The sequence below is a fragment of the Crocodylus porosus genome, unplaced genomic scaffold (assembly GCF_001723895.1).
Source record: "Crocodylus porosus isolate Cpor-Errol unplaced genomic scaffold, CroPor_comp1, whole genome shotgun sequence".
In the NCBI taxonomy this organism is placed as follows: Eukaryota; Metazoa; Chordata; order Crocodylia; family Crocodylidae; genus Crocodylus; species Crocodylus porosus.
Window position 1 is genome coordinate 35738415 of NW_017728914.1, and position 27301 is coordinate 35765715.

Here is a 27301-nt window from a genome sequence, read left to right on the forward strand (position 1 = left end):
GGATCTGCCTGTATGGTGTCCCTATAGTCCTGGGACTTAATATGCATTAAACTCGTCTTCCAAAATGAAGGAAGGGTCTGACCCATGCATTGGGGAAAAAACATGCCCCAGGTTTTAGGGACAGGTAAAAGGTTTTCTATAGCAAGGAAAAATCAAGTCCTGTAAGTCTGCTCCATTCCCTCATTCTGTGTCCATTAGCATCAGGGGCAAAGCTCACATTCAAGTAGTGGTGTAGGAGACAGCCTAGGTCGACGAACTTCATGGGCGAGCAACAACTGATTTGGTAATCCGAACGTGGCGGGCGCAGACCAAAAAGGTTGAGCGTGGTGGGAGAGGCGAAAGTGGAATAAAGCTTGATTTCCAAAAGGGGTGAATGTGAATCATCTAATGTTACAGCACATAAGGTTTCGTTGGAAATTCCTCTCCCGACATTCAAGATACTTGAGTTTCCCGTTTCGATTATTGCCCCAAGAGCAAAAACTGTGTTTCATTGGCATTCCACCAAAATGCGTATTTTTGGAGGTAGGTGATGAATCGGTTCCTCCCCCCTCAATTGGGGAGAACTGGGAGGAGGAATTGAGAGCGCCCTTGGATTCTGGCTTGCTTTGAAGAGACCTTAAGTGACCAATCAACAACACATACATCATGCAAAATAACCCCCGTAAATTAACCTCATCGATGAGATGAAGGACGCGTCTTTTTTGGTATTTACATTTTCTTTTTGAGCTGGGCTAAAGGAAGACTCTGTTTCAGTTGACATTAAATCAAGAAGCGTAACTACTTCAAGGAGCCTTGAATAGGAGCCTTCTATGACTATCGAGAGAACTGGATTGTTTTTTCTTTAAAGATCTGCCGAGGTGGGTGAAGCGCGATAGCTGCTCGCACGTTCGTTTCTCGCCCGTGCCCAGATCCCAGTGAAGTCGACGTGCAAAGTGGACATGCACTCCCATCATTTCCCACTGTACCCCGAATGGAGGGAATAAACCATAATTGAGGCAGAGAGTCGAAGTGCTTTTCTGTATCGGGATGGATGCAAACATGCAAGTGAAAGCGCTTTCCTCCGGTGGGGCCCCTGCGGCCTCCCTTCTTCTCTTTTACTGGGACCGACAGGTCCGTAATAACCACTGCCGTACTAATAGGCCTGACTTAAGTTGGGACCAGCTAACTCCACTCTCCACCTTTGGAAGTGAAAAATGCAGTTCTGCAAACACAAGCTGTTTTCTTTTGCAGATGCCTGTTTTATTTTACACTGCAAATATTTCCACAGGGTGCTACCCCAGAAATAATTTATTCTTTTGAAGCCGCAGCTAACCTGCCCGGCGCGGCGTCTGAGTGAGCGTTAGCCCGGGAAGATATTAACAGCCCAGTGGTTAGAATAACTCGGACAACAAGGCTGCTTATCCCGCATTCGTATTTCATTTTCTGAAAATATCGTGAGGCTGCCTTTGAACAATAAAAGAGAAACGCCAGAAGCAGCGACATCCCCATGCTCTGCTGGATCCAGCTCTGCCTTTTGCCATTATCTTGCACCGACGTCCCGTGTCTTGAATGGTAGCTTAGCCGCAGGCCCACCGCAACGGTCCCCGCTGCCCACGGTAAGCAGGCGTTAATTATCTGCACATCTCCGGGATTACTGTGCTGCCTTCCACCTCGTGCATGGCTGCTGGGGAAGGGGAATGGCCCAAAGGAGCCGACTGTCATTACTGCCAGGGCCTCCTGTTTGATTTACGCTTTGCACCGAGCTGCTCTGAACGGCAGCGTGACGGGCAGCGGTTGTCGGCCGTGCCCACGAGTGTTATCGTTGGAGAGGTCCCAGAGTCACATCGCTACCAACTTTTTAACATGCGCCTTCTGGAAGGAGGGGATCAGAAGTCTCATTTTATTCTCTTCTTTACCAGTGTTGGCTTTAAACCAAATTTAAGGGGAGAGGAGGCCGGCAGGATAAATCACAGGGGCCTGAGATGGTCGTGCAGGTGGGGGAAGGATTAGGGCCGAAACGTAGAGGTGCACGTACCTGCCTGGCCCCTGAGGACTCCTCCTGTGAGGTGCTGAGCACCCTCCTTCTCCACCGAGCTCCTGCATGGCTGCAGGGATCATATATCTGAGCAGTAGCTGCTTGCTCAAGCCAAGCTGTAAGGGGAGAGGGCATGAAGTAAAGGCACATACATGCCCGTGCTTCATGCCCACTCCCCCCTTCCATTACACAAAGCCCAGAATGGCAGCAAAAAAGAAAAAAAAGAAAAGCTTTCATATTTAGCCAAAGGACATATGGTTCCAGCTCTTTTCAAGTCTCCCGATCCCAGACGTATTTAATCTTTTCCAGGCCCAACATAATTTCTTCAACTGCAGTTGGGGAGGTTGTAATTAATATTTTAAGAGGAGAGACCGGCCAGTCTTGCAGCGAACACCTGCTGCCCGGTAATGTTTGCTTGCCGCGTGTTGTACAAGTCTCCGCGTGGGGCTTAGGGTGGCGGGAAGGGCGTGGGGGCTAAAGGCGACCTGGCTGGACTGGAGCAGGGCAGGCCCTCATCTGCTTGGGTTTGCAATAGCTATCAGTCTCGCGTGCTAATTTCTCTTTAAAAGGAACACGATCCTACGGCTCCTAGGCCGGTGGTCTTCCAGTCCTCTCGGTCTCCGTCCCTGCGGCGTTTTGGTCGTGGATGGAGGAGCTGCCTGGCTCCGTGGACCGCTGACCGGGTAGTACCGATTGCTTTCTCTCTCTAAATGCCAGCTCCATAAAATCACAGGGCTGTACAGCCTGCAGTGTTACCTTCTGGGGAACCTGGCAGGACCTGGGCATGCCTTTTAATCATCCTCTACAGGGACATCCCATCGTAGGCACTAAAAACGGAAGCTGGAGAGGGCATGATGATGGAGAGTCATTGCTCCTAATTTTTGGCTGGTTCCCTGGGTCCACAGCTCCCATCACGGTAACGCAGGAGGATGGAAATTATTATTGCATCCTTCCAACGTCTGGCTCGGGCAAGTGCTTGGATGGGGTCTCCAGCAGCATTTTCCAGCTTGTTGCTGCTGTTTCCTGTAATGGCAGTGGCTGGGATGGAGGGGCTCTTTTTCTTATCTTTGCCTAGAGCTGAAAGCATGCTCTCCTGCCTGCCCTGCCATTTAGGATCCCTCCAGCACTGCAGGAATTCAGGCCCCATCGAAACTCCTGGGTGCCTGCAGGAAAATGCGTTAGGACGACATGCCGACTGCTCCTTCCCGAGCAGTGTTGCTTTGGGTGAGCTTTGACAGGCCGTGCTAAAGAGGAGCTTTCAAAAATGCAACTGGAGACCAGGCTCCTGGGCTCCTTCCGCAGTGGCAGTGTGATCCCGTGACTGTATTGACTGAAAGGCAGAACAAATACGCTAAAGGTAACATGGGAAAGAGAGGAATTGGCTTCCTCCCTTTGCTTTATCGCATCGCGGTTTTCAGAGGATAGTAGTAGGCATCTGTCTGTCTCACGAGACAATAAAATTATGCCGAGTGAGACGCCAAAGGAAAGGCAAGTGCTGGTATGTTTGGAGCCAGCTCAGTTGCAGAAGCAAAGGAGACGATGCATTTGTCCATCTGTTGGGGCTTTGCTCCCGACCAGGGTTAAAGAGCCTGGTCCACCCTATCCCAAGGGAGGAATAATTGTGGCTCTTGTCCCCTGTCGATGAAGTGCCCTAAAAGCAGGTCCTGCTGCTACCGCCTCAGCCGTCCCTGCACCCATGCCGTGCTCGGCATCCCTTCAAGTCCCACCTTCCCACCCTAGCTTTGTGCGCTCGGTGCGGGAGCGAGGCTGTCATGCCCCGGTTGGAAAGGAAAGGGAGATGTGACATTCTGCTTTTCCCTCCCTGTCTGAGCCCGAAGGCGGCAGCTGGAAGCAGTCGAGCAGAAATACAAATAAAGCGCCAGCCCAAAGGTCTGCTCGGCCCTCCCTGACGCACAAATGTCACCCAGCAAATGCAGGCCTTGCCCCTGCTGCCCGGACTTGCCTCGCTGCTTCGCTCCAGGAGCAGCCCCGGTGAAACGAGGGAGCTCACCTGGGCTTTGCGGGACGGCACAAACCAGTAGCTTTAATTTGCACCATGCGGCTTGCCCATCTCTGCTTTTGGGCCACGGCGGCTCCGGTTTCTATGTGGTCCCCTGCTACGAAAAGGATGTGGACACGTTGGAGAGAGTCCAGTGAAGGGAAATGAAAATGGTTGGGGGCTGGAGGTCAGGACGTGTGAGGCTGATTGAGTCTGCAAGAAGAGAAGACCGAGGGGGATTTGATAGCAGCCTTCACCTCCCTGCAGGGGGGCTGCAATGAGGATGGAGCTGGGCTGGTCTAAGTGGGGGCAGATGGCAGGACAAGGAGCAATGGGCTCAAGCTGCAGCAAGGGAAGTTGAGGTTGGATATTAGGAAAAACTTTCTCTGTAGGAGGGTGCTGGAGCACTGGGCCAGGTACCCAGAGAGGTGGTGGAGTCTCCATCCTCAGAGGTTTTCAAATCATCTCTGTCATCTCATTATTATTATTTTTTTTTCCTTTCGTGATCTTATTCAATGCTCCCAGTTGTGCTAGTGGGAGCTACTGGGGGTCTGGGATTTTGGAAAAAACAGCCAATGACTTAACTGTTTAGACCGACTTAAAAGACTGATATCAGGCTTCCACTTCTTTTCTGGCCAGCCGCTACTAGCTCACGAAGGTGTCCTAATAAATTAATAATTGATTTAATTCAAACAAGATTACTGGCGATTAAGGGCTTAGACATGTTGGAATGAAAGGTGCCGTAAAACTGCCAAATCTCACGGTTGTTTGCTTGGAAGTGTCTGCTCTCACTTTTAAATCCCGTGGTTTGATTGGGACAGCTGTGGAGGGGTTCCCCTGTTCTTTAAACCTATCCCCAAGTGTCTCCTGGTCCCTGCCTTCCCAGGAGCCCGGTGCATGTAGTCGGGCATTTGTTTCCCGGTCTAAAGACACAGGTAAAGCACCGGAAAGTAAGATCAGTTCTGCGCCACGACTCTTAAATTCAGTGAGCGCCCTCCAAAGGCGCCGCGTGTGATGGATGGTCACAGACTCCGTGTCTTGGCTTGACATTTCCTTCCCATCCGACGTTGTCTTCTCTTCTGTTCTGAATGTGCCGAACAACTGACCCCGGGATTCAGTGTTGCACCTTTTTTCTTTTCTCTCTCCAAACGGCCTCTTTTCCTGCCGCGGCTCTGAAGAACCGGAGGACACGGCATCATCCTCAGGGACGTACCGGAGGCTGTCCTGGAGCCTGCGGGGAGCTTACCCGGACTTCCAGATGGTGACCGCCTGAGGCCCTTACCTTCACTCCAATGCAGCTCCGAAACTAATTGTGTTCAGGATTCGGAACGATCAGCGTCGGCAAGGTACGTGGTTCAGCCTTTTTTTTTATGTGTATGTGTCTTCCTTTGTGTTTTCTGAATGCCTGCCTGCCTACGGGAAAGCAGAGAAGTTGTTAGCCTGCAAAACCCTGTCTCTGCACCTATCTGGCGGCGACAGCAGTCGGCGAATAACCTCTGCGCTCTCTTGATCTGGGGAAAACTCCCCAAGGTCAGAGTGTTTTTAAACTTATTGACTTGGGCAAGATGCATGTGGATACCCAGAGCTTTTATGGAAGAAACTCATTTAAGTGTATGGTGGGGTGCGATGCTGCCTGGTTGATAGGCACCTGCGTTTTGAAAATTGCAGTTGATGCATCACACACTTAAGCCTGCAGTTGAGAAGGCCGGAGAGAACGCACGCACGCACGCACGCACGCACGCACGCACGCACGCACACACACCTCTCGTTTGGGGTCCAGGCACTGGCCTTTCCCTCTACTGTCATTGCTGTTTCTCCATGTTGGCCTATGCTGGTTTCTTATGAGAGGGTCACTGATATCTTGAGACGCTCATTTTGTGGACAGAGGTTGTGATGCCATGCGGAAATATACCTCCGACTTTGCTGGCCGGGGGCAGTGGTAAGAAAAACCCCAATGTATGTAATAATATGTTGGGATCAAAGGCTGAAATAGCATGTAACAGGCATGGGGAAACTCCTCAAGTAACTGTGTTCACTACCACATTTCCTTTTGTTGAGGCTGTGTTATTCCCATGGTGCAAACCTTTTATTTTCATACACGGCATTCATTCCAGTTTCCGTGCAATTGCACCAGACAGTGATTTTTTTTTTTAAACTATATACAGAGATGTTGCTCTTGTTCCTGTCTGAGCAGAGAGGTGGACTCCATATACCTGTGCGGTAGTGATGTAGTGCTCCATCTTAACATAATACCATTGAAAAATCCAAATAGAAATGACTGACTTGTATCTTAAAAAGCCTCCAGGTAGGTGAGGAAGGCAAGTTCATGAGGACTTGCATTCAGTTTAGTGCTTCGCAGCATAACCAAACTCCTAGGGTTTGCTCTGCAAATAACAAGGCTTCGTTCACATGCCTCGCTGGCACTGCCTTCGTAACATTTGCATACAGACGAGTTTAGGACAGGGTGCAAGGTAGAGTTTTGCAAAAGGGCCGTGTTGCTCAAAGATCAGCATGGTTTCAAACCCTTTCATGCCAGCACTTGTCTGGGACGATGTAGTTGGGGCTGGTCCTGCTTGGAGCAGGGAGTTGGACTAGATGTGACCCCTGAGGTCCCTTCCCACCCTCATTTTCTCTGGTTCTGTGCTTTAGGCGAATGCTGTCCAGTGGACATCACTGGTTACTAACAGGTTGAGCTAGGCATAGCAATCTGGAGCACCAGCTCCACGAAGCAGTGGTTGGGACACGCTGCTCTTCTCGCCTGCATGCAGCTGGGAGTGATGATTGCAGAAGGAAGGGGAATCTCGGGGCCGAGAGAAGGAACGAGAGAGGAGTGGTGGAGCTGAAAGGAGTTGCCCAGTCCCAGAGTGATGATTGCAGTGCTTGCCGCTGCGACCTGAAGAAGTGAACTTGGATTCACAAAAGTTTGTGCTCTATATATCTTATTTAGTGTGTCTCTAAAAGTGCGCCTTTACCCTGCCGTCTGTGATGCTCTTATGCCAGTGCTGCACAGAGGATAACAGTGCAGAGTCCCAAAGCAAGTACTGCATCACCAGCTGGGGCCAGGGCATGAGTCCTCATTCACTCGATGGTTTTCTGCCCTGCCCTGCAGGGCTGTGTTGTACTCCAGGTCCTCCAGTGTGCACAGACAGTGCACACACATCCCCGTGTGTACCACTGACTGGCCAGAGTCTGTATGGCTCGAGAAGGAGAATCCCATGGAAATTCCAGTTACACCATGGGGAAAAAAAAAAAGCAGTTTATTTCTCTGTTCCAAAACTTATCGTTTTGAAGGCTGGGAGTTGTTCCTTGTTGCTCAAGAAGGAAAGAAAAATGACTGGCCTTGTGATCCCACGCCCCGGGGAGGGAGGCAGCAGGAGGGCTCTTTCACAATCAAGGTCACAGTTGCCGTTCTAAAGAGGAATATTTTACCTGCCTCTCACCTGGGAATCGGGGCAGCTTGTTGTCTTGCTCATTTTTCGGCTTTATATTTTATAATTGAAAGCATATCAATCTGCATGCGTGTGTTGCTGACTGCTTTGGCACATGAAAGGCTGGGATGCCTGAGGATGTGGAGTGATCTCTTGCCGGGCTTTGAGGACTCGAATCTGATTTTCATGCAGCTTCAGTGTCTCTGAGCGGAGGGGGAAAAAGTAGAGGGCGGCTGTAGCTTGCTGGCTGCTGCCTCTCTAGCTTTGGTCCATGGCATGTGCAATGCCATTAGGGCACCTGTGTGAGATGGGCCAAAAGTGTTACCAGCCTGTGGGTAGGAGCTATGCACGCTGCCCTTCATTATGACAGTAATGGTGCCTACCTGAAAAAAATCCTCTGTTCCCCAGCTGTGTGTGCAAATAGGGTTTTGCAAGGCCAGTCAGTCCTCCATCAGGAATGGTAAGGGCTGCTTTGCAGGTTGTGACTTCAGTATTTTTCTGGTATCAGATTGGCAGAACTTCTCCGGGTCTGTTGTGGCAGCATGACAGCTTTTTTTTCCCAATAGGCACTTTCCCTTTTGCATGTTCATTCAGCATTTCCCCTAGGAATTACCTGTGCCTATTTTAATACTGTTAAACCAAGCACTCAAAAATCATGAGTTAGGGCCAAGAATGAGATGAGATTGGTTTAAAGACCATGTGCATGGGTCTAATTCAGGCATCAGAGCCCATAGGCTGCACTGCGGTTGCATTTTCACACTTCTCTGCAACCATAAGTGCTAAACAACACCGCCCCCCCCCATGAAAACTGAGATTTCCTGAAATCACCTGACTCTAGAAGCTGGCACTTTTGAAGGATTGTGTTGCTGATTGCACTAAAAACATGCGCTGACATGCCAACAGTTGGCAACGCTGGTGTTTTACATCTCGCCAGCTAACCTTCTTTTCACCATCTGCTTCCATCTGGGATGCTTGCAGCCCTCCTTAATGAAATATTTTACTTCCTTGCAATCTTTAAAGGTATGTTTTCTCACAAAAGCTTTGTGAGGAAGGGAAATGCTGTTTATCCCCATTTCACAGATGGGGAACTGAGGCTGGATGACCTGCTTGGGTCAGATAGAAAGTCAGTGGCAGATCACAGGCTGCCTAGCTCCAGACTAGCACTCTAATCACTGGGCAATGCTTCCTTTTCATACCCTGATGCCCCTCTCCAAATTCCCAGAGCATTAATAAGATTATTCATTTGTGGGGGACCTGTAGTCCCCGAAGGCAACTAACCCCCGGGTCCTAAGCATTGCTCCGCAGCTCTAGTGGAAATGACCCCATATGTTGGCATAACATTTAGTTGAAAACATTCATCTTTGCAACATAATGTTGTTTGCTCGTGTGTGACGGGCTGATTTTCCTTTAGCAACGCTTATGTAATTACGCTGATGATCTTACTGTATGCACAATTGTTTTTAACTGATCTCCCAATAACATACTCATATTTTGTTCTTAAATTGCCTGCTTTTGGATTATTAGAATGCTATTATTTAAAAGCCTCTGTTCTGTTGAAGAGGCACAATTAATACAAAGGAAATTGTTTCTTAAGTACTCTTTAAATATAGTTTATTAAATTTAATCTTGCAAGTAGAAGTGTGGGGGGGGGAAGTGTCTTTTGAGGTGTCTTGTAGATCTCACAGCAGTTAACTTCTTCTGATTTCTGGACACAATTCACCTTTTTCAGTTGAAGCTGTTATGGGAGCTCTCCTTTTTAGTTTGTTTGACTTTAATTGAATTGCTATTTCTGTTTGTCTAAATCACGGTGTCGCAGCTCTTATGCAGGGAATTCATGCTGGTGGAAATCCCTCTGCACTGATGGTCAGCTGTATTTACTCAAGCCTTCATATGTTAAAGTGGCCACTGGCTTTACCTGCCTCAAAGTCTGGGTACCAGAAATGAGATGCCCAGTGCGACCCTCCGTGTTCGAGGCGTGCAAAATCAGTCACCCCTTCTGAGCGTGCCTTGGCTGTAAATTTTTCACTTTCTCTCTGAGCGAATCCAATCTCTGCAGAATCGGTGTGGACTTCCACACTGTGCAGGGCATTAGCAAAGGCAAATTAGAAAAACAAAAGATTTTGAGTGCATGCTTTGGTGGCGTTTGATTTGGGTTTTATCAAATGAAAGTCTTTTTCCTAGGAAGGTAGGGCTGTGTGCTGTCTCGCTTCCTGCACGTGTGTTGGTAGCAAAAAAAGGCAGGCAGTATTCTTTGCACAAGTAATAATATCTCAGCGAATCTTTTCCAAGTGCTTGTCTTGACTTATTTTGCCAGGATGTAGAAATATGATGGCTTTGATATTTTATATGTCTTGCTGCAGAATCAGCAGACTCACTGCTAGCCTATCAAGTCCTCTGATGACACCACTTCTGCAGCTATATTCACCCAACCTGTCCTGACAGGGCTTTCGTTGAATCCATCACACCGACATATACCGAAGCACAGGCTCCGGTAACAAATACCTTGGAGCACACTCACAAAAAAAAAAAAATTTAAAAAAAAGATGTCATCAGCGGAACTGGACTGAATTTCTCAAAGAAAATGAGAAACTCAACAACTAACCTGAAACTTAAGAAATCTGTCCTGGAACAGATGCTATCTTGTTGGACCTATACTTAAAAGTACCAAAAAGCACTCTCTGTTGTCTGTAAATGTGATTATTGTCTATAAATATTGTGATTATTGCAATCTAACGAAGGTTAGGACCCCATTACATGCACCCTCTTGGCTTGGCTGCCTCTGCTAGCAGTTTGTGAGCCTTGTGCCTCCTTGCGACTTTCCGGTTGGTCTAAGAAAAGGTATCATTTTGGAATCAAGAGTTCTCGTTTTTTGCATGTCTTTTTGTCTCAGACCAACACGGCTACCAAGTACACCCCTCGTACCTTCCTTGTGCTCTCAGGATTACCAGCGCCGCAGCTGTATCTGCTCCTGCTCCTGCTCCCAGCACCTTTTCCAGCTTGCAGATGTTGGATCCAGCCTGCGAGAGATGATCCCAGGTTGTGTCCGGGATGTCCGAATCTGGCTTATTTGCATGGTCCCTGCTCCGCTGCATCATAGTTTCATGGTTGGTTGGGGCTAGAAGGGACCTTACAGATCACCGGAAGTGTTGCTGTTTTATTGGGTGCCAGTGTGTTTCACGATACGCTGGTGGTCAGCAAGAAATAAGCTACGTAGTTGTTCCAGTTCCGATTCCCTTCCCCTTTTGCCCTCTCAGCTTCCTCCATGACTTCCTTTTTTGCAGTTATCTTTAGTGATCAACACTTAGGTCAGGTACAGACATTGCCCCTTGACCAGTATAAGTGATCGGAAACCCATCTATACCCATAACAGAACAGAAGTTCAGCACACACAGACTGGTTTAAAAATGGCAGAACCCAGTCTCAGATTTGCACCCCCCTCAAAGGGCAAACGTATGATCTGTTTGCTACCGACCCAAACTACACCGCTTTTAGAAAACTACATAACTGAGATTGAGTCCACCTCGGGCTATTGGAATATCTGTACCTGACTGACAATACCAACGTGAAGGTGACCTTTGAACCGCTCTGCAAAACAAAACGGGTCCATGATGCTACATTCATGCCTTGCGGGACTGTAATAGTTCAAGGTCTTTCTGGTTGAAAGAGGAGGTCTTGTCTGTAGTTTGTAACCCAAAAACTGGCTGCCCCTTGACTTCAGTGACCTGTTTGGAGGCTTGTGCCCTGAGCTCGCAGCCAAGTGAACAGCCCCTGCCCTCCATAACGGAGAGCGCTACAAGAGCACCGTGGCACAAGTGGAAAAGCATTGCAAGGTGGGGGGCATAGGTAATACAAGAGCAATATCTTTTAAATCAGCTGTGCACGGTGAAAATCCTGTACCAGCACCATTTGCTCAGGGCTCCGGCTTGTACGTTAAATTGTCCCCTCGTCACGCCATCGCTGCCTGCTTTTTTCTTCTGAGCAGGAAGAGCAGTGAGTGCTTCCTTTAAGTTTTATTTCAAGAAGGGAGCCAGCAAGTAGAGCCGAGGGAGGGGAAGCACCAGGCCCCTCTTCATTATCTAGTGCAAACAAACCCAGCAACCTTCTTAGCAGCAGGTGGGTCACCTGAAGTAGTTGATATGAGGGAAATTATCCAATTATTTGCTCTGGATGACTGTGCTAACCCATTTTCTAAGCAGCCAAGGTTCCCCAGTTTGAGCACAGGCGGGCTGAGTGCTTTCTTGAAGTCTGAGCACGTTCAGTCTCATCTGAATACTTGCACAAATAGCTAAAGCGAATGCCGCCTTTCCAGCCAGCGTGGCTCCCAAACACCTACCTTCTGTTGCAACCAGCTCTCTGTGTAGTGCTCCTCACTGGCAGCAGATTGGTGTTTCTTTAAAATATCAGTAATAATCTTTTTTTGCAGGTTATATTATTGCCCTGCTTGTCAGTGTCCATGAAACTTCTTTTAATGATCAGTTTTGGAGGATAAAAGGGCATCAGAGTTTTTTGTTTTTATTTTTAAGCAGGTTTTGGTTTGGTCGTTGTGTTGTTTATATAAGCGACGTGGCATTGAGTTTGACAATGAGGACCCAAGCCTACAGCATAGCGCATAGGTGATGAGCGTTGGCTTTTAAACGGGGACCGCTGTACAACAGAACGTGATGTTGTGTCTTTGGCCCAAGCAGCTACCCAACATTTGGCTTTTTTGGGGGGGTAGTGTTTTTAGAACGAGAAGCTGGGCGGTGAAATGGCAAATATGTATATTTGTACATAAGCAAGGTCACATCCAAATGCATACACAGCCCCATTTCCCTGACCAGAATAGACAGCAATTAGCTCACTCAAATTGCCCTGCTTGCGGGCTGCGTGACCGTCACGCTCTTCCTCTTGGCATTGTCTCGGGGCACACCCACAACTACTTCTCCAGGCCTCCTGCTGCTTGCACCCGCAGGTTAGCATGGGTACGCGCCGCAGTGGGCCTTTCACCCAGCAACTCAGAGTACCACAAAAGGGGCCTTGTTGCACCTTGCTGTGAGCTGGAAGGGGGCTGCAAGGCATGCCTATCGGCTGCGGCTGGTTTTGGATCTCACCAGCCGGTAGCTCTTGGGGCCTCTCTGCACAAACCCATTATTTAACATATCCTCTGACCCGTGCTGTAATGGGCAAGAAGCCCCGTCGAGGTGGCGGCATTCCCTTCAATTAGCTGTCTTCCCGTTCATTTCTGTGCCTGAGGTGGGTCCATCTCCTATAATCCAGACAGGCATTTCCTTCCTTGATCTCGCTGCCCCATACAGCCTTCCATGTTGGTGGTTTAGGGCAGTCACTTCATTACCATCTGACACCTCGTGAGCACATGAGTTATGGGGGCTTACGAAGCTGTTCACGTTTGAGAAGGAATGAGAGAGCTCCCATTAGGATGACATATCATTTGTCTCACGATGAGCCACAAGGCTGGCCAGCGACAAGAAACCCCCCCGGTAATTACGATGCTTGACAGGCACCATATAGACCTGAATTTAATTATACGAGGGCGGCCGTATCCTCGAATGAGCTCACTGTTCTAAGAAGTGCAAAAGTAATTGCCGAAAGCCTGAGCTCTGCATATCTTCTGGGTACCACCGTGGCTTCCCAGCTCCATGCCCGGTCCTGGATGTTTTAGCTGGGCTGTGAAGAATCGCCAGAGTGCAGTCTGCTTTGAATGCCAAGGATGCGCTATGGAGGAGGGATGGGAGAATTTGGGGGTATGGAAAGCCCTGACTTCGGAGGGGCGAGAGGTACTTAGCCGTGTGAGTCTGAAGCCAGGCAGATGTCACACAAGCTTATATCTTTCTGATTCTGTTGTTGTTCAGGAGGCAAAGGGGGCAGTTGCACCGAGCCACAGTGGGACCCTCACGGCACCCGGTTGAGAGCCACTGGTCTGTAACATAGACCTCAGAGCACTGGAACGGGTTAGTCAGAGAGGTGGTGGGTCTCCATCCTGGATTTCGCTAGCTGAAGGGATGCCAAATGAGCAAACCGTTGTGCAGGAGCTTAATTTTGCTCAGGAAAATAGTTCCCTTGACTTCAAAGGGAGCCAGTGAGATGTCTTTATAACGCTGTAGTCTGTGCTTCATAGCATCATAGAGAATGAGGGTGTGAAGGGACCTCAGGAGGTCACATCTAGTCCACCCCCCTGCTCCAAGCAGGACCAGCCCCAACTACAGCATCCCAGCCAAGGCTTTGTCTAGTTGGGTCAGCAAAACCTCCAAGGATGGAGAGTCCCCCACCTCTCTGGGTAACCTGTTCCAGTGTTTCACCACCTTCCTAGGGAGATTTTTTCCTAACATCCAACCTCAACTTTCCTTGCTGCAGCTTGCGCCCATTGCTCCTTGTCCTGTCATCTGCCCCCACTGAGACCAGCCCAGCTCCATCCTCTTCGCAGCCCCCGTGCAGGGAGCTGAAGGCTGCTATTCAATCCCCCTCGGTCTCCTCTTCTGCAGACTCAATCAGCCCAGCTCCCTCCACTTCTCCTCACCAGTCCTGTCCCCCAGCCCCACAACCATCTTCATTGCTCTCCATTGGACTTTTTCCAACTTGTCCACATCCTTTCTGTAGTGGGGGGCCCACAACTGGACACGGGACTCCAGATGTGGCCTCAGCACCATCAAGTAATGTGCCATAGGGCCTGGTTTGCTCTGGTAACAGTTTGTTAACAACAGAGGAGTACATTATACCATCCAGGCGTGCAGCCTAGTGTATCAGAAGGAGCAGAGCATCTTCTTGTGCTTTTTCACTGTGGAAAGAGCAATGGGGTCTGAACTAACATAACTTGAAAAAAATGTACGAAACGCACCAAAGGTCACCAATAGGTATTACAAAGGGTTAGGTCCTAGCTGATGGAAATGTGTGACCGCTCAATGGAGGTAACCACGTGTGTAAAGCTGGAACTACATGGAGTCGTATAAGCTGAGGTCTGGCCTTGAACTTCCTTCCTGAGCATCCCAGCTGCCCCCTGACCCTATTGTCTTTACACAGATGCCTTCCTTGGGACCCTCCAATCCCTCCTGGTGCAGCACTGGGGTCTGCATTTGGATGTATAAACCTGCCTGCGCAGATGTCAAAGGCATCCAGGATGTTGTTGTAAAGATGTCCTTTTTGGGTGGGGGGGAGCTCCAACAGGCTGAAAAGAAGTGGAAACGGAAGGGAGAATGCACAGGCGCATGAAAAGCATTGGGGGGAAAAATAGAGAGGATGTTTTCCCTTTCACTGGCATCCTTGAATAGGAGTGTTTGCTTTCAGACCTGAGGTCCTGAAGGTGCTTGTATGTAGGGAATAATAAAACTGAAAAGGTGAAGTACCTGGGGGTGAATGGGAAGAGAAATGATCTTAATGTCTTTCATAGCTGGGAGAAACAAAGGGGTTTGCAGCCAGCAGCCTGCTGCCATCCCTTTGAGTAATGCGCACAGCAGAGCTTCCCCTGGAGCTGCTGGGAAGAAAGCCAGAGGAAACCCCGCTGGCCACTTCTCTGGAGCTGATAACGCTCAAGCCTGTAGATGGGGCAGCTTGGTCATTTTTTGTTTCTTTTCCTTAGTCCGCATCCCGGTTCCTCCTTGTCCAGGCATCCGATCACGATGAGCTGTTTTCATTTTTCTGTTCCCCCGTATGTGGCTGGGGTAACCGAAGTCACTCCAGATGCACCCAGCAAAGTGATTGTGCGTGCTAGCTGGCTACCTGCAGCCTTCTCCTCCCTTCCTTCCCGGCATCGCTTCTCCTGTGCGTAGGTCTATGGGGAAGTATAGTCTCGCGTCTCCTGGATTGTACTGGCCAGGATTGAGGGAGCGGTCTCATCTGTGGGTGAGCCCTCGAGCTCTGTCCTGGGGAAACCGTTGCCCGTGGAGATGGCAAAGCCAGTCGCCACCATGTGCAGGGCACGGAGGATAAATGGCACGAAATGCATCGCTTCAAGGCAGGGTGTTCCTGATGCTAGTAGAGCAACGTGATAATCATTTCTCTCTATACAGCTGTGCTGGAGGAGCCCCTGGGTTTGGATCAGGCCAGTGAACCAATGGGTTTGGGGGGTTTTCCAGTGTCTTCAATGAGCTGTGGGTCATCTCTCGTGTTGCTGGGAAGTCACGGACTCGTCGGAGCACATGGAGGAATGGCTGCTTGAGCGAAACTCCCGATTCCCACCGCCTTGAAGGCGAGCTCTTCATCTGAGTTACAAATGGAGTTACCTTGCCTGCGCTGCCTGAATGAGCTTACTCCAGCTCTCCAACCTGAGTTAATAACACTGCCTTTGCAGGGTAGACGTATTATAAGAGTTAAGTATGTGTAGCAAATGGCTTAGCAATTACCACCACTGTGCAGATGGTGAGCTGTGACTACTGCTTTCTGTACAAACCGCACTGGTTGCACAATTATTTTGTCCTTCTTCCCTGCATGTGTTTGCTTGTGCGCGCTTCTCGCCACAAGCCATGACTGCCCTTTGACGTGGTCTACGTGCACAGAGCAGAGGGGTCGGGACGCACGAGTGCCCTATGCAGAAATGGGGATCGTGCAGGATGTCCACGTGCAGGTTTGTGATGAGGAGGGATGTTGGGCGGGATTGTTTTGTGTGACGCACAGAAGCGTGGTGGCAAATAGCAGGACATCGTCTTAAGAAAAGGAAAGCTGGGGTGGGATAACAAGAGAAAACCCCCGATATACGTACAAGCTGTTAGCCTGGGAAAGAGTGCAGGGTGCGTGCTGGAAGACTCCCTGCTTGGTCCATGCCTGCGAAACCATCGTACAGATGATGGCAAATCAGTACAAGGCTCAAGAGATGTGCAGCAAAAGGGCAACTGGAGATGGTTTCATACCCGGGTTCGTGGCGCTTGGGAAACCTGCCTGGGGGAGAGCAGGTCACGGGTGGCATCGCACCTGAAGGGTGCTGGCCAGGCAGCTGCCGGAGGAGGCACACCGGGCGACAGCACTAGAGTATCAAGGGAAACTGCTCGCTTTGGCCTCCACTTTCAAGAGTGCTAGAAATGTCCCTTGGTAGCATTTCTTTAAAAAAAAAATAATATTTTTTTTTTTGCTAATTGTTGGAGCGGATCGGCTCCTCTCCGTGGTTCAGACAGGCTCTCGAAGTGTGCTGGTTAGTCATGCACTCCGGTCACTTTGCGTCTGGAAGAATTTCTCATCGTTAATGATTAATTCAAGCATTCCTTGTCATGAGTACAGTGTGCATGGAGTGATAAATCTGTGCTGGGGTAGAGGTGGAAGTGGCTCAGTGCTGACAATTAGTTTGAGCCATAGGCTTTGCTTTCATTGGCATTTTCACAGGATTAACCCAGACCCTGTCAATTAAAATCCAGACACATTTTGATGAGGGACATCTCCCCTTAATGATAATTGTAATAATATCACTTTTATTCATTTAAGGCTTGTTAAGCAGGCCATGCTTCCTGGAAAATCACTGCTGAAGCTTCACGTTGCCCAAGCACCGGGGGGGTCGCTCTGAGTTTCTAAGGTGACACTTCACGAAGCATGAAAAAAAAAAAAAATACCTACAGGCGAGCGAGGCTGCGGCTGCTCATCCTTGAATACCCACTAACTTTTCTCAGGCAACTTTGGCTCGAACACCTGGAGGCTATTTTGTCCTTTCTGGAGGCTCACAAGCATTTGATAGTGGCCTAAAGAGCATGATGTGGACTTTTATTATTGGCTTTTCTATGGTGCCCAGCACCATAACATGAGAGCACCTTGCAAGCATTGAATCAATTTATGGCTCACCATGTGCCCTGCTGGAGTAGGTGTTTTACCAGAGGTGCAGACTGGTTAAGTAACTTGCCCAGTTTCACATGAGCAGTCTGTGGCAGAGCTGATGGAAACCCACTCTCCTGACTCAGGATACCCCAAGGCCTGGGTGCACGGTTATTCTTCATCTCATCCTGTGGATCTAGGCATCGCTATGTCTGCTTCCCCTCCTGGAAATGAAGCTGGGTGTTTATAGTTGTGGTAGCAGCAACACATTTGATCTCAAGTGAAAACCCACTGATTTGCTTACATCTCAGCCAAAAAAGACAGGGCAAGCAGACAGTTTCTGTTGCGGGGGAAAAATGCCTCTCCGTTCTGCATGTTAGAAGGTGAGTAGGCAAAGTCAGTCGATACAAATCTCGAACATGGAGCTAATATTTATGCAAAGATTTTTCCACCTGAAGGCAGGCAGGTTTTCTATTTCGAAGCTGCCGCCTACCTGCTTCAGCAGAGGTGGCAAGCAGCATGGCTTGCTCACACAGCGATGCAGTCAGCACTAATTTTGTCCCAAACACTCCTTACTTGAAGGGGAAACAACAAATCTGGGTTGAAATCCTGACTCCATTGAAGCAACCAGCAGAATTCATGTTCCCTTCAACGGGGTCGGGGCTCCGGTCCTGCTCTTTCCAGGTGCGGAGAGGTTGGTTTGCAAAGGGCCGTTCTGGAGTCCCGGCATGAAGCTGGCCTCATGGCAAACCCAGACACGTGTGTGCTGGAGGCCTGAAACTGGAGGTATCTCATATTAGACAGCTGCATTCAGCTTGTTCCAGATACCAGTTATGACTCTGGGAGGACCTGGGTTTCTGCAAGCAAAAAAGCAAAATTCTTGGAGCGGGTCCGTGTTTTACTGCGGGTAGAAACAGGCAGCATGTTTGGAGCAGGCTCAGCGATGCCGGGATGTGTCCCGGCCTAGCTGATCTGCTTCACTGGCACCTACAGGCACTGCTAGGGCTGTTGTCCCATGGGGTCCGGTCCCTGCCACTCCCGGGGCTTCAGGGGCCCAATCCTGTAGCACGAGAGCCACGAGCTCTGTGCGTGTCTCAAGTGGGGGGCCCCGGGGGCTCCCCCACGTGCAGATGTGGAGCAGCATGATATACATGCTGTGGGTATCCCCTGCAAGACCTCCCCCTCCACATTTGCAGATGGGGATCTCAGGAACTCCCTACAGGATTGGGCCCCTGAAGCCTGGGAGCACCTGCCTGGGGCAGCTGCCATAAGCAAATAGGTGTTGGCCGCAGAAAGGCGACACAAACTAGAGGTAGGACTTGTCACACTGACAAATTTGGGTGTTTGTGGCGTGGCAGAGGGCTGAGACGTCTGTTCGCTTGGCACAAAGGTGACGCGTTTGCAGCCCGTAGGGCTGGCAGGTGCACGGCGCATCTTCGCAGCCCACGCGGCGTCTCTGACAGATCCCACAAAAGCCACCAGCCACCCCCAAGCCATTCCCTTGCTCAGGCAGGCATAAACTGTGCATCTGTTCAGCTAAAAGCAGGGAGCACCCGGGTCAAGGTTTATTTGCTGACGAACTCTGCAGAGATTTGACACGGAGCTCAAGGCACGAGCTGAGCCATCCTGCTCCATGTGTGCAGCCGTCTTTGCATCACTGTGGAGCCTTGCACCCCGCACCGTCTCGCACATACGCCCTTCGGGGCCCTTGCTGTGGATGGAGACCTCTAGCTGCTGCCATAATAGAAATAATCAAAGCAACAAGGCTGTGCTATTTCTATAGCAACAGGAATAGTGCTACCTGACGTGAGTGCCTCGAAGGCAGGGGTGCAGGACATGCTGCGAGTAGGGAAGCCAGTCGCAATATATATATATGAAAGAAGAAACAACAGAAGTAAAGGGATTTTGCGGCACGATGACATTATTTTGAAAGTTCCTGGCTGTGGCTTAATGACAAAAACCAATAATGATTGGGCTGCCTTGTGTCCACACCCTTTCGTTCTTCCAGGAAACGAGATACCAAGCTCCTAACCTGCATCCCTGAAAAGATAAAATTTGCACGAAAAACATTAGTAAATATTACCATGCATTCCCCCACCATCATGCTTTTTAGTAACGGAGATGTATATTTATGTGTCTCATTAGCTTTACTTATAAGAGCACATTTATTAGCATTAGGGCTGATCAATAGATCCTGACCTATCCCAGCCAGTTAAATATCCCTGATTTGAGACTTATAGATTTAAAGACAGCCAAATGGCTAATGATGATTTAGGATTCGATACAAGTTCTTTGCATGTTGCTGCTTTTTCACTGTGTGGGCCTGAATTGCTTTGGAAGATGTGGGATTGTGCCCATTTGGGCATGGAAGTGCCATCTTGCAGTTTGTTATGCGTGTCACTTATGTCCAAATGCTTTTCTATTCATTGTTTTCTATCTGAAGGAAAAAAACCCCCTAAGTATTAGATGTACCACAAACACAATGCGCAGGCACTGTGACCGCTGTGTTCAGGGGAGGATCTCCATCACCCGGCATCCGAAGCAGCACCTCCTTTTAGCTTGCTGGAAGGAAATGCATCTAAGGTGGAGTCAGAGGTGGGGAAAAAGCTTCAGCCACTTAAAAACAAGAGTCATCCTCAAGCGTTGAATATGGAAGAACTGAATTTTGGCTGGGGAGGGTGCATCTGGCAGTCCAATATAAGTTGTATAACGGTAATGCTGGAAAACTCTTTGGAAGACCCGTGTAATGTGCAGAATTCAGCAGGGGACAGACAAGCAAAGGAGAGTTTTGATGTGATCCCTACAACCCCCTGGGCAGCATTTAGGCTGCTCGCATGCTGAGAGCCCTGCCCATCACATTAGTCATCTCGTCATTTCTGTGTCCTGTCCTGGTCTCTCTCTCTCTCGTCCCTGAGTTAGACTGGCTATTTGCAGCTGAGCTGTGTTTGCATCGTGTGTAGTACCATTGCATCCTAGTCCCTGATTGCATGTTATTGGTGCCATGGTAATATAGATAATAATCCAGACCTTTAGACACAGGAACAAGAAATTGGTAGAACAGGGGGTCTCGCACGCTGCTGGGATTTTTTCATGTTTTCAAATTTTTGACAGTTTGGACAAAAAGATGCTGATACCATTCTGGCCCATATTCTCTTATTCTTGATAAACCTTCCTTGTATGCTGTGTGTCTGGTAGTCTGGGGGCTAGCTTTTTTAACCTACAAATCAGCATCCTGCAGACATCAGTAAATCTCTTTAATACACTTTACTTCTAACTGCTTTCCCTCATAAATGTACATAGTATATTTTTAACACTTGTTGTCATCTTTTAATTATATATTGACCCTGAAGCCACAACATCAAGGGTTGCTTGTGCATTGTTTATGCAACAACAGGTACCTGCATGCATTCATCTTCTCTCCCCAAGACCGAAGACGGTTTTCCATTGACCGGCCAGCTGAAATGTACCCTTCCTGGCATGAAGCCACAGCCAAGTGCCTTTCAGCAAACTCTCAGCTATTATCCTGAGCTGATTTGTGGGATGCAATTCACTGGTACAGTTATTGTATCAAAAGGGTTGATTTACATTTTCTGCACGTCTCCATGTTGCCTGCTTCTGAGAATGCCAGAGAGGAAAAGTTAATACAATTTGATAAAACAACTACAAATGAGCCTATTTACACTCTTACAGGCTTTGTTGCAAGGGGATTTCTATGCAGATGCAGAGCCAGGGGTAAATATGAAGCCGTGTGCTGAGTTTTGACTTTGCACAGACACCCATTTCTGGAGGGGACCTCAGGAATAACATGAATGTTGTGTTCAAAGGCTGAAGGCATCGAGGGCCACGTGCTTGCACTGATGCAGCGCTCTCCTTTTGTCTCAGTTTCCCTTCTTGCTGAGTCTGGTCTCTGTTCTCACAGAACTGCCTGCCTCACTGTTTTATTTTCATCTTCTTCTGACCATCTCGACCACCAGCCCATTGCAGCTCCCTCTGGAAAATGGCACCGAGCAATCATGCCAGCAGTGTTTGTGCCGTGTGAAATGCTCCTGCCGTGGTATTACAGGCACGTTCAGGCTGGAAACGCCATAAGAACAACAGCGTTCGCTGCTAATTTGTATTCAGCTGCTGGGATTTGTATGCAGAGCCAAATATGAATGAGGCTGCATGTTCATTTCCTGTGTATAGGTATTGATGAATAACGAGCACTCCAATTAGTCTCAGTTGGGCTGTATATACTGCGAGCTGACCGATACGCATCCCCTTAAGTGCACAGCGCTTAGGCACTGATATAAGGAACTTTTCAGTGGGTGTGTGTGGATCTTGTACAGCACATGTTTGACTTATGAGAGCGTAGGGATTTCCATGCTTGGAACAAGTGATTTGACTGGTGATATTGGGTGTCTCTGAGCCAGGTTCCTTCCTAGGAAACCAGCTGATGGTATATTTACTATTTTGAGGAGTACTTTTCTACTTGTACTTTATTCATTAGATGGGAATGAGTGCTTGGATAAAAGGCACATCCAATCGCAACATCTTGGGCTGAGCTGTCTCGCGCATATTACAATTCATCATTCTCATTTGAGCTTTTGCTGCACATTTGCAGCTAGCAAATTTGCAAACCTCTATCAATTTTGCAGGCTCCTTACTGCCAGACGCTGGCTCTGTGCAGGCTTTAACATAATCCCCTTTCAGCTTTCTTATATATTTGTGACTGCAGATCCACAGGCCTGTGAAATTTACTTTCAAAGCGAAAGTGGCAGGATTTCTCGAACAGGTGTTTCTCTTCTTTGCTTTGCATTTGGTTTCTTTTTATATCATCTTTTTAATCAAAATAAAGGAAGGGGGGGAAATCTTAACACAGGAAAAGATGTGTATGTGTTTGTGTCATGAATGCAATTGCATATAGATTAATGCATTTTGAAAACTTGATTAAATGATATTTAACTTCAGCAAAGTCCTTAAAAGGAGGTCACAGCTGCTACCTATAAGTGGCTGGGGAAAAATATCACCATCTCACCTGGCCTGGTTTATATGCCTGACCTCCTCTTCTCTCTGACCTTGACTACTACTTGTTGTCATCTCTGATTTCATCTTTTTTATTTCCTCCCCCCTCACTCCTTCCCTTACTGTCTGCTAAGATTTACACTGCCTGTTAGGATCATCTCACTGCAGTGTTTGAATCTTAATAGAAGTGCCCCGGTAAGAGATTGCACTTACCCCTTCAAATTGATATGTCGCTCTTAATGTATGATTTCCAAAAGAGAAGATCATTTTTAATTCTGCATCTTGGAAATTAGAAGTCAGCACTCCTAAGCACTGCTTCACCCAGGCAAAATGAACAACTTAGCAGATGCCAAAGCTTGCCTAGGCCCCTGGCTAGGGTCAGTTATTATGCAGGCTATGTTAAAGGACTCTTTCTTGCATTGATTGACTCATCCAGGGGAAAAAAGAAAGTGTCCTCTCGCTGTAGGATTTTTTCCTTTTTTCTTCTCAGCTGATTTTCTTCAAGAGTTGTTTAATGTTTAGGGCTATTTTTGCCCTCTTGACATTTTTGGACAATGATGTGACAGAGCAAGTCCATGTATTACTCTGCCACTGAAAACTGACCTCAGGAGGGACCTCACTAGCTAGAGACCACCCCTCCGGCACCAGCGGGTGTTAGTGTTGGATAGTGGACAGAGTAAGCCAGAGAGAAAATCGAGCTCAGTTGTGCATAGGAGCCTGTGTGCAAATATAGGCGAGGAAATAAATATTTGTCCTGGTGTCCCAGACACCTTGGACCGCTCCTTTCTTCTTCAAGGCTGTTGTAGGAAGCTGGGTGTTTTGTGCGGCACACACAGCACACGTAGATGGTCGAGCAGTCGAGGTCGGAGAGAAGAGGAGGTCAGGCATATGAACCCGACCAGGTGAGAGAGTGACTTTTTTTCTTTTCTTCCCCAGCCACTTATAGGCAGCAGCTGTGACCTCCTTTTAAGGACTTTGCTGAAGTTAAATATCATTTAATCAAGTTTTCCAAATGCATTAATTTATATGCAACTGCGTGCGTGTCACTGGGAGCTGAAGGGCATTGGAGTTGGAGCTCCACGGGAGTTTCAGGGAAAGGAAACAGCAGAGGGGCAAATGAGTGCTGTTTTCACGTTCGCCTGCTGGTTCTCGCCTCGTGTGTGCAAGGCGAGTGTAAAACAGGGTGGGTTGGAGCCTCAGCCGTGTCTGGGGAGGTAGGAGAGAGAGACCGGGAAGAACATGGCTCTGAGTCGTCTTTCAGATGCTGCACACGGAGCCCAAAAATCAGGGGAGTTGCAGGAGGACTCTGACCAAGAGAAGCTGGCTACAGCACTGTCCCCATAGCGGTATGCCTCTGGTCCACCTTCGCTCCCAGCCGGACCCGTGTGTCCAACGCCTTCCTGCCCTCAGCTCCTCTGTCCTAAGCCCCATGGCTGTAGGCACTGTCCAGAGCACAGCCGGACACCATCGGGGATGCAGAGCTCATTCCTGGGAAGTAATCCAGGTAAAGCGCCAGGAAAGGAGGACTCTGGTGGCCTGTAAACTCTGGGGGTTGCTTTTAGGTGTTGGGATCGTGGGGGTGTTTCCATATTGGGATTTTTTTTTTCTAGGGTAGTGACAATCGCTGGATACTTCCCCGTGCAAGGACATGATGCTGCAGTCTTTTCCCAAGGAGAAAAACACATGCGTTCCTGGAAACCTAACTTGCGTGCAAAGCGCGGTTCATAAGAGTCTCTGATGAGACATGAAAGCAAGATTATACCCAGGCAGGAATCAGAGAGAGAAAGGATAGTTCAGCGGTTGAGGGGGCTGCACCCAGTTCCAGGCTCTGCCACCAACTTCCTTGGGCAAGTCCCTTAGCTTTTCTGTGCCTCAGTCCCCCACCTGTAAAATGGGAATAATATTTCCTTCCATCAGGGAAGGGGTGGTTGTGAGGATCACTGCGTGGAAGATGGTAAGGGAGAGGATATCCACATTCCTCAGACAGATAATAAATATTGCAGCTGAGCAGTACCCAAGGTTTAGAGCTGCAAATTTGCAAGACATTCCTCATTCAGTCACAAATCAAACCCTACAGAGAGATGACTGTAACCCTTGCATCTAATAATTGGACATTTTATATCATACATTGTAGTGGCTGCAAGCAGGGGGCTTATGCACTTCCCTGCTGCCAGAACATTACATCTAATTGCCCCCAGGTTCCTCGGTACTCTTTAACACAGCTGTCACGTTGCCCCTTTGAAAAACGAGCTGATATTGCGCTCCCGCACTTCAAAAGGTTTGTTTTCTGGAAACAGGCAAAAATTACTGCCGAGCCGTCTCAGGCTTACTTCCCGAACGCGCTTGAGTATCGGGCTCAATTGGGCCCCCGTTGCTTCTTTATCACAAAATAAGCTGTTCTGCAGGTTGCCGTCACACCGCTCCCGATACCACATTGTAGTCGTTTTTAGTGTTTTGCACTCGATTCGTCTGTTTGCAAGGGGGCCTGGTTGTCTAACCACTGAAGTGAAGGACGAGGGGCTCGATTCCTGGGCATCCCTCTCCTGGCTCATTCTTTGACCTGGATGAAGCTGGCGTCCTCATTCTGTCCGGCAGGTGAAACGAGAAGCATGCCTACCCGCCAGGCGATCTGCTGCTGCCTCTCTCGGATGATCGTGTTCGGCCTGGATCTCGTTCTGTCTCACGTCTTCATTAATGATTTGGAGGATCAGCTGGAGGGCGTGCTGAGCAAATCCGTAGATGACCTCTCGCTGGGTGGAGTTGCAGACACCCTGGAGGGTAGGCCTAGGATTCAGAGCGGCCTGGGTGAACTGGAAAAATGGTCTGATGATTGAGACAAGATGATGTAAATGTTGTAAAGAAATAAAATTCAGGAAGGACAGCATGCGATACGTGAAAGTGGTGAATTGGCAGATGTGCATCTTCATAGACTCATAGATGTTAGGGGCTGGAAGGGACCTCACGAGATCATCTTAAGTTACTTGCTGTTGATTCTGCTAATACCAATGCAATATAATTTTACTTTATTTTTACAACTTACTTGGTGCCTGCCATCGTGACAGGGCTCTTCCCCACGCTTGGAGCGGGGGTCATGTATTTATGAATGCCTTGGGCAAACAGAACAAGTGCAAAGTCTTGCATTTAGGACGGAGCAGTGGCCTGCACGGTACAGCCTGGGGAATGACTAGCTCAGCTGCAGCACGGCAGAAAAAGACCTGCAACTTGTGCTGGACCATAAGCCAAATAGGAGAAAACGGGGAGCTCTTGTTGCAAAACAAGCTGATAACATACTGGGCTATACTGAGAGGAGCATTGCTTGGAAATCAAGGGACACAATTCTTCCTCTCTGTTTGGCACTGGGGAGGCCTGACCTGAAATGGTATGTCCAGTTTTGGGCAGTGCACTATCAGGAAATTAGGAAGCCCAGAGGACAGTGACAAAATCGAGTAGAGATATAAGTAACTTGCCTTCTGAGAAGATGTTGGAAGAATTGGGATAATTTAATGTGGGGAAGAGAAGACTGAGAGGGGGTTTGATTATGGTCTTTAAATACCTAAAGGGTGGTAACAAAGAAGGGGCTGATGCACTGTTCTCTGTGGCCCCGAGAGGACAAGACATGGAACAATGGCCTTAAAATGCAGCAGCGGAAATGTTGGTTGGGTATTAGGAGAAACGTCCTCACTGTGAGGGTGGTTCAGCATTGGAGCAGGCTGCCTACAGGGGCTGTGAAATCTCCATCCCTGGAAATGTTTGAAAGCAGGTTAAACATTTGCCTGGGATGGTTTAGACAGGGCTGATGCTACCTTGAATAGGAAGTTGGACGAGATGTGACCCTCTGAGGTCCCTTCCAGTCCAACTTTTCTATTGGTCTATGACCCAGGGTATTAACCATCCAACGTCCATTGATTTTTTTGTTTGTTTTTTGTTTGATTTTTTTCCCCCAATGGAAATTGGGCCCCAAACTCCTCTTTCTGGCCATGAAAATCTCTTCCTAGGTCTTTGGAAGGGGGTCTCTGAGCGAGCACCCGTGCAGCTCCAGTTACAGGATCAGAGGCTGCATACATGCAAAATATTAGCATCATAATGCCGGAGCGGCATTGGGTTTAAGCATTTGTGATCAGCACGAAGGAAAATCGTTCAATATTAGCAGCTAGTTTTTGTTCACAGCTGCAGCCTATGTTAAAGAGGGATTTTCACAATGGAGGAAATTTATTTAGGGAAGGAAACAACACTTCTAAACATTGGACAGGCTCCAAAAAGCAATGTAGCTGGTCAGATGCTTCCTGTACTCATTCTGCTCTGCTTCATAGGGGAAGGACGGCTGACGGTGGTGAATTCCTTCCAGATTTAGGGGCTCATGCCGTCTGCCTTTCCCAGGAGGTTCAGAAGGATAGGACAAGATCAGGAAAGCACACAGGAAGGATGGAGAAGTGGGCAGCGCAAATGGTTTCGGGCTAGAGGCAGCATGCATGGGTACACGTCCCTTTGCCTCCAGTCCCGGAGAGGCAATGCAGCCTAGGAACATTTGACCTGTTCTGAGGAGCTGTCTCTGCAGCTGAGGTTTCCCTTTGGGGAACTAGTCTCTATCCAACGGAAGAAGATTCAAGCTCATCCCTAGAAAGCGAAAGGCCGTGTTTTCTGTTAACTCCCTTAACGAAACATTGACATGCAGGCTCAAGGGGAAGGGGAGGAGCGGGGAACACTGATGCGGGCTTAGAAAGCAATGAAGTGGATGTGCCGGCTGGAAGACCTACATCGCCATGGCAATAACCCCGGTCATACAACCGGCAGCAAGCCGGAGAAGATGCAGGCGTGCATGTGTTTGCAGGTATCCTTGTTCTCACGTTATTTGGGATCTTTAGGGGCAAAATAGCTACTCATGCACGACGAGCAAAAAGAGCTGCATGTGTGCAGAGATCATGTTTGAGAGTGCGTCTTCTGAAGGCAATTTCCATCTTTCTTTAAAAACCTGCTGTTCAGGCAAATTACTCTAATGCTGATGACACGAACTAATCCGCCAGTAATTAGGATGGGAAATGGGGAATATATTCCATGAAAATGATCTTGATATTTCACTAGTCCAATTGTGCTGCACTGTGCTCGAAGAATAAACTGTCAGTTTGCCCGGAGTGT

At 48.6% G+C, this 27301-nt stretch overlaps 1 protein-coding gene across 1 annotated transcript in view; it reads left to right on the forward strand.

Annotated features, from left to right (window-relative positions):
- The first annotated feature begins 5138 nt into the window (after nucleotides 1-5138).
- The window catches only part of SGCD (sarcoglycan delta), a 241655-nt gene continuing 219492 nt past the window's right edge, over nucleotides 5139-27301 (forward strand). Inside the window, exon 1 of the mRNA XM_019535275.1 lies at nucleotides 5139-5359. The gene's annotated coding sequence lies outside the window, so the exon portion shown is untranslated. The remainder of the gene's footprint in view (nucleotides 5360-27301) is intronic.